This window comes from Tiliqua scincoides, chromosome 5 (genome assembly GCF_035046505.1).
Source record: "Tiliqua scincoides isolate rTilSci1 chromosome 5, rTilSci1.hap2, whole genome shotgun sequence".
NCBI classification, from domain to species: domain Eukaryota; kingdom Metazoa; phylum Chordata; class Lepidosauria; order Squamata; family Scincidae; genus Tiliqua; species Tiliqua scincoides.
Window position 1 is genome coordinate 100,467,095 of NC_089825.1, and position 5,606 is coordinate 100,472,700.

The 5,606-nt window shown below is 43.3% G+C and overlaps 1 pseudogene; it reads right to left on the reverse strand.

Moving 5' to 3' along the window:
• Window positions 1-642: 642 nt before the first annotated feature.
• Window positions 643-759, reverse strand: LOC136654910 (5S ribosomal RNA; annotated as a pseudogene).
• Window positions 760-5,606: the final 4,847 nt, after the last annotated feature.

The following is a 5,606-nucleotide window of genomic DNA, read 5'->3' on the forward strand; positions in this document are numbered from 1 at the left end:
ATGGCAGAATAAATATTGCTGGTTAGAGTATCAAAATGCTTTATTGCATCTGGCTTCCCAACCCAGAAGTAAGTGGCAATGATGTTATTGAATAGGTGGACCATCTGAAGTGGTACAGCAAATGATAATAAACATTGCCCTTGTTCTTGTTCTTGTTGGCATCCTTCAGTCTCGGAAGACTATGGTGTCACGCTCTGAATGGTGGTTCTCGAACAGAGTGTCCTCTCCAGTGCGTGAGGCCTGGGTAAAGTAGGTATGGAGGATAGGCTGTTACCCATGCAGCAAATCCCCCCTCTCCACATCGCTGAAATGGTCCAATGGAAAGGCAGAAGCCAGTACGGTTGGTTCCAGGAGTTGCCAGAATGTGACTGTGTTCAGCCAGGAACTGCCTCAGGGACTCCGGCTCTGGTTGACTCCTGAAACCTTTTCCATAACTGGATGTAGCCACAAGGCAGTGGAGGTTTGGGATCAGAGTTTTTCTTCTCTCAGATGAGTTGCCTTCCCAGGCTGACGAGTCCCATCTACCCGGTGGCTGTTTAGTCGCCTCTTACGACAAGTACAGCCAAACTGAGGGCCTATTCTTATCCCCAGCCCCCAGGGGAAGTTGTTTGGCAACCTTCAGTCTCGACAGACTAGGGTATAAGCCTACAGCACCTGGTATTCCCAGGCGGTCTCCCATCCAGGTACTAACCAGGCCTGACCCTGCTTAGCTTCCAAGATCAGATGAGATCAGGCATGTGCAGGGTAACAGTTGCTGATACATTGCCCTACCAGATTAGAAAATCATAAAGAGCCAATGACCAATAAAACTATTGACCTTAGCCAGTGTAATTTCAGGTACAGAACGGATATATGAAACATTCCCACCATATAACATACTATTTTCTCCCATTGCTCACCTACATGCCTGCCTGAACATGGATGACAGCATCCCATGGGGCCAATCCAAGGAACGGGTGGTAATTTTATTAATGCTTATGAGTTCAGGTAGCATCAAAGAAGAATCTGGTGGGGATAATGGAGAAACCTACAGTCCTTAGATAGCCTACCCTGGCAATAATCACAAAACAGCAGTTCTGGGCAGGGGAGAAAAGGTTCAACCAACACCTGACCGTGCACCTAATAGATCTGGAAAGTACAGTGTGCCAACTGCCTGATGATGCTGACACAATAAAAATACTAAAAATACTAAAAGCTACCAAGTATTACTTACCAGTATTACTACTGGTAAAATTCAGTAATTGTGGGAAAAGACAGCGATCTCCATGTCATCCTAATTTCCAACCTTGTCAAATATTGTGGCTATTTACATTGGCTTCTTTGAAGTAAAAAAGAATTTACAATCATATTGTACAGGAGTAGAAAGCTGCAGTATGTCATTCAAAGCATATGTCATCAGATTCTTGCATGAAGAATTGGGCTGGATTCCACTTTGGCTCCCTAAGACAAGGCCAAAAAGCTACTTTAAAAAACAAAACAAGAACCTAACCTAAAAAATTCTAGAATGATGAACAATTTCAAAAATTGATAAATACTTGCAAATATGGTGGGGACAGGACAGGGCACACCTTTCCAAAGCATTTTGAGCTGGTGCACAATCTATTGAAATGTTTGCTTGGTTGATCATCTAAATTTTATTCTTTCCTACCTTGAAAATAATTAACAGTGCTAACTAGTGCTAATTAGCTGCTAATTAGTGCATTTCAGGGAAACTATACACTTTAAGACAACATTAAACATTGGAATACAGGCTGAGTCTACTTATCCGCGGATTTTGATCAGCGAATTTGGCACAACAAGAGTCCTCTGAACCTGCGTTGAGCCAGATTTGGTCCAACCCGAAGCCTCTGGAGGCTCTTCTGAGGCCCATGGAAGCTGTGCACAGCCTTCCTTCTTACAAGGCATTTAAATGTGGACCCTGATATCAGTGCTGAGTCAAATCCCTGAATACAAAATCAGTGGCTACGCTGCATGGCAACTGTCTATGCCTCACAGGAGGCATTTTCTCTTCACTGTAGTTGCTGTAAATAACAGCTGAGGATGAATTATAGAACCCTTCCTAACACTTAAGCCTGGCTGACTTTTTCCCCTGCCTGAGAGAGGCATGTGACCTACATGGCAACTGTCTGTGCAGTCTATAGTCCCTAAGAGGAGGCACAGCTTTACTTCTCCCTATGTTTCAGTGAGAGGACAGTTAGGGAGAGGCCCCGGGCCTCAAGAGTTGTGTGACACAGTCTAGCGTCCCTCACAGGACGCATTTTCTCTTCACTGTAGTTGCTGTAAATAGCACCCTGCAGTACCCTGTCATACAACACCCAGCAGTACCCGCTCCTATTCTGCCATAGCGAGGATGGATATTCCATTGCCCTGCCTTAGCGTGACCCCGAGACCAAATTCCCCCTCATGAAGACAGTCAATGGGGACTATCACCTGGGTGACAATAGGGAGCAGCTGTACTAGCAACACATCCTCTTTCTTCACTCAGCTTTATAATTTTAAAATGAGATTTCCCCAATGCGGCTTAATCATACTGCTATGCTGAGCTGCTGCACGGATACCCATCTATTGTAGAATGGCACTGAGGGGAGAAGTTGGTCCACTGCTGCCATTCCTTCCACACAACTGTCTTCTAAGCATCTGCCTGGGTCCTGGGCAAAGGAAAAAGGGGTAGCTACCTCAATGCATGTGGTGTTTATCTGGCATGGGTGTGGTCCACTTCATGGCCATGGACTCCTGTCCTGTGCCAGACCAAGTCACACTTATAAAGTCACTTCCTTCACATTTTAGAATGTATTATTTACTTCCTTCAACATTCATAGAAGGAAAGATACTTCTAAATATAAATGAATATTTGTTTTGAAAGACACTCATTTCCCAGATGAATGAACAGTCACCTTTGTGTACACCTCTTAATACATCCAACTCCCTCGTAGGCTCACTTGTTCTTACTTCTAGCCTGTTCCCTTGAGGCTTTCAGCTCCATTAATAGTGTATGCGTAAAACTGAATAAACACATAACTTTGCTCCTCTGGTAATTAAGTAGAACTGTTGGTTGTTTCTTCTATTTAAAAGTAATTCCAGGAAGGGCAATTTCACATTCATGACAACTTCACTGCTCTATCCATGGTACGATTTGTAGAAACTTCGCTGCGCTTGTATAACTCCTACTACTGGGAGACCATAATATGAAACCAGATGGGGCTGAGAAATGTCTTACACCACAGGCTTATGCAGATCTCCTCTGAAGTAAGTCCCAGAATGTTCAATGGTGATTGCTTCCAGATAAGCATGTTTAGGATTGCAAAATTAGGCCTTTTTTTATTTATATACTTTCCCAACCAACAGGGAACAAAAAAAAGCTTGGAAGAATTTAACACGAAATGAGGTCAACTGAAATGTAATTATTATCACTCTAGAAAAACATTCTTCTTTCATACTTGTCGGCTTTGTGAGTTCCTTTGGAAAAAGAACTGCAGCCAAGGGACTAGCCTATAAGGTAAGGATGCCACTTACACTAAGGGTGCAATCCTAACCAACTTTCCAGTACTGAGGGAAGGGCAATGCAGTTCCAGAGGAAGAGAACTAACATTCCCTTACTTTGGGGAGGACTCTGTGACTGCCCCCCAACTGCAGGATGCAGCATATGCCCCATTGGCACAGCTTTGTCCATGCTGGAAAGTTGGTTAGGTTTTGGGCCTAAATGTACATTCTGTGAAACAAAATGTGTCTATCAAATGTGCCAATGAAGTTCTTTCGTTGTTGTTTCCATGCAGAGAAACCGAAGTATTACTGCAAAGTATTAATAAATTCTGCTTTGGAAGGTTATGTTGTGTTGCGTGTTGAAATTTGGTGAAATACGTTTAAAGGAGATGAGGTGAAAGAGGAATGAGAACAGGTCAATGGGGTTCAGGAAGCTGAAGGAGCTGAGCAGAAGAGCATAAAGGAGGGAGAGAAAGCACATGACTGTACCCCTTTGATACAGGCAGTTTCAAGTCTAGCCATTGCAGCAGGAAGGTCATTTTTAAAACAAACTTCAGGTGATGTTTGTGAGGTAACGTGAGAAATGAGTGGAAAGACCATTCTGCCTACTAAAGTCAGCAAATGGGTTTGGACAGCAACCCAATGACAGTATTTTGATTGATTTAATTTTTCCCCCCACAGGACAATTATTTTTATATATATATGACGTTCAGGAATCAGACAAGAGTTACAGAATTGATCCTGCTGGGGTTTGGCGAGTCCTACAAGTTGCAGACACCTCTCTTCCTCGCATTCCTTATGATTTACTTTGTAACCATAACTGGAAACACTCTCATTGTCTTGTTAGTTGTGTCTGATCGTCATCTCCATACTCCCATGTACTTCTTCCTGGGGAACCTCTCCTTCTTGGAGGCAAGTTATAGTTCCTTCATTCTGCCTAGACTGCTCTCAGCTCTCCGAACTGGGGATAGAAGCATTACTTTTAGCAGCTGCTTCACACAGTGGTATCTATGTTCTTCACTGTTAGTCACAGAATGCTGCCTACTCTGTGTGATGTCTTATGACCGGTATCTGGCAATCTGCAAACCACTGCATTATGCTACAGTCATGAACACCCAGATGTCTATCATGTTAGCTGCAACATCTTGGATCAGTGGATTTGCAGTATCTCTGATAATGCTCACTTCAATGCTACAGTGGTTAAATATTTGTGGACTTAATGAAGTAGATCATTATTTTTGTGAATACTTTGCACTCCTTGAACTTTCGTGCAATGACACCAGCTTGTTGGAAATGATTCGTTTCATTGCTGCTGCCATTATCACACTCCCTCCTTTCCTCCTAACCCTTACATCCTACATATATATCATAGTTGCCATCCTGAGAATCACCTCCACCACTGGCAGGCAAAGGGCTTTTTCCACCTGCTCCTCTCACTTGGTGGTGGTTTCCATTTTCTATGGGTCTCTAATGATTGCCTATATGTTACCACAAACTGAAGGGAAGAGCAACATGGGCAAATTTTACTCCCTGCTGTACATAGCTTTGCCTCCTCTTGCCAATCCTTTCATATATAGCCTGAGGAACAAGGAAGTGAAAGGAGCCTTAAGAAATAATATGTGTGGTCTGTTTCCACGTAAGTCATATAGTTAGCATATAAAAATAGGTTTTTGCAGTTTTGCTGTGACTTAGCAACCTCTTAGCAGGGCTGATTTTAAGCCACTGGACCAAGTGCTCCCAATTGTGTCCCAGACCTAATGGGGCCCTGTGCCAGGGTAATTTAGTCTTGTATGCAATCTTATATTAAAATGTGCTTAGATCCACATGGTCCATTAACTCACATGTACTTTTTAAGAACACATTTTGATTTCTTTCCATTCTACCATAGAATATAAAGTCTATAATAAAATTATTTGTGTATCTAAGATTTCACAGACCTTGAACACAAACCTAACTTGTGCTGGAACAGGCAAGCCAGGAGGCTTGCACTGTATCCAGCATAGGATTGTGGCCAGCAGCGGCTTAGCCAGAGGCAAGGGGAAACTCTTCCCCTTACCCCTGGGTAAGGGCTGCTGGCCCCAATGGGGCTCCTCGGACTTGCGCCACCTCTTGGTTTGGCACAAGTC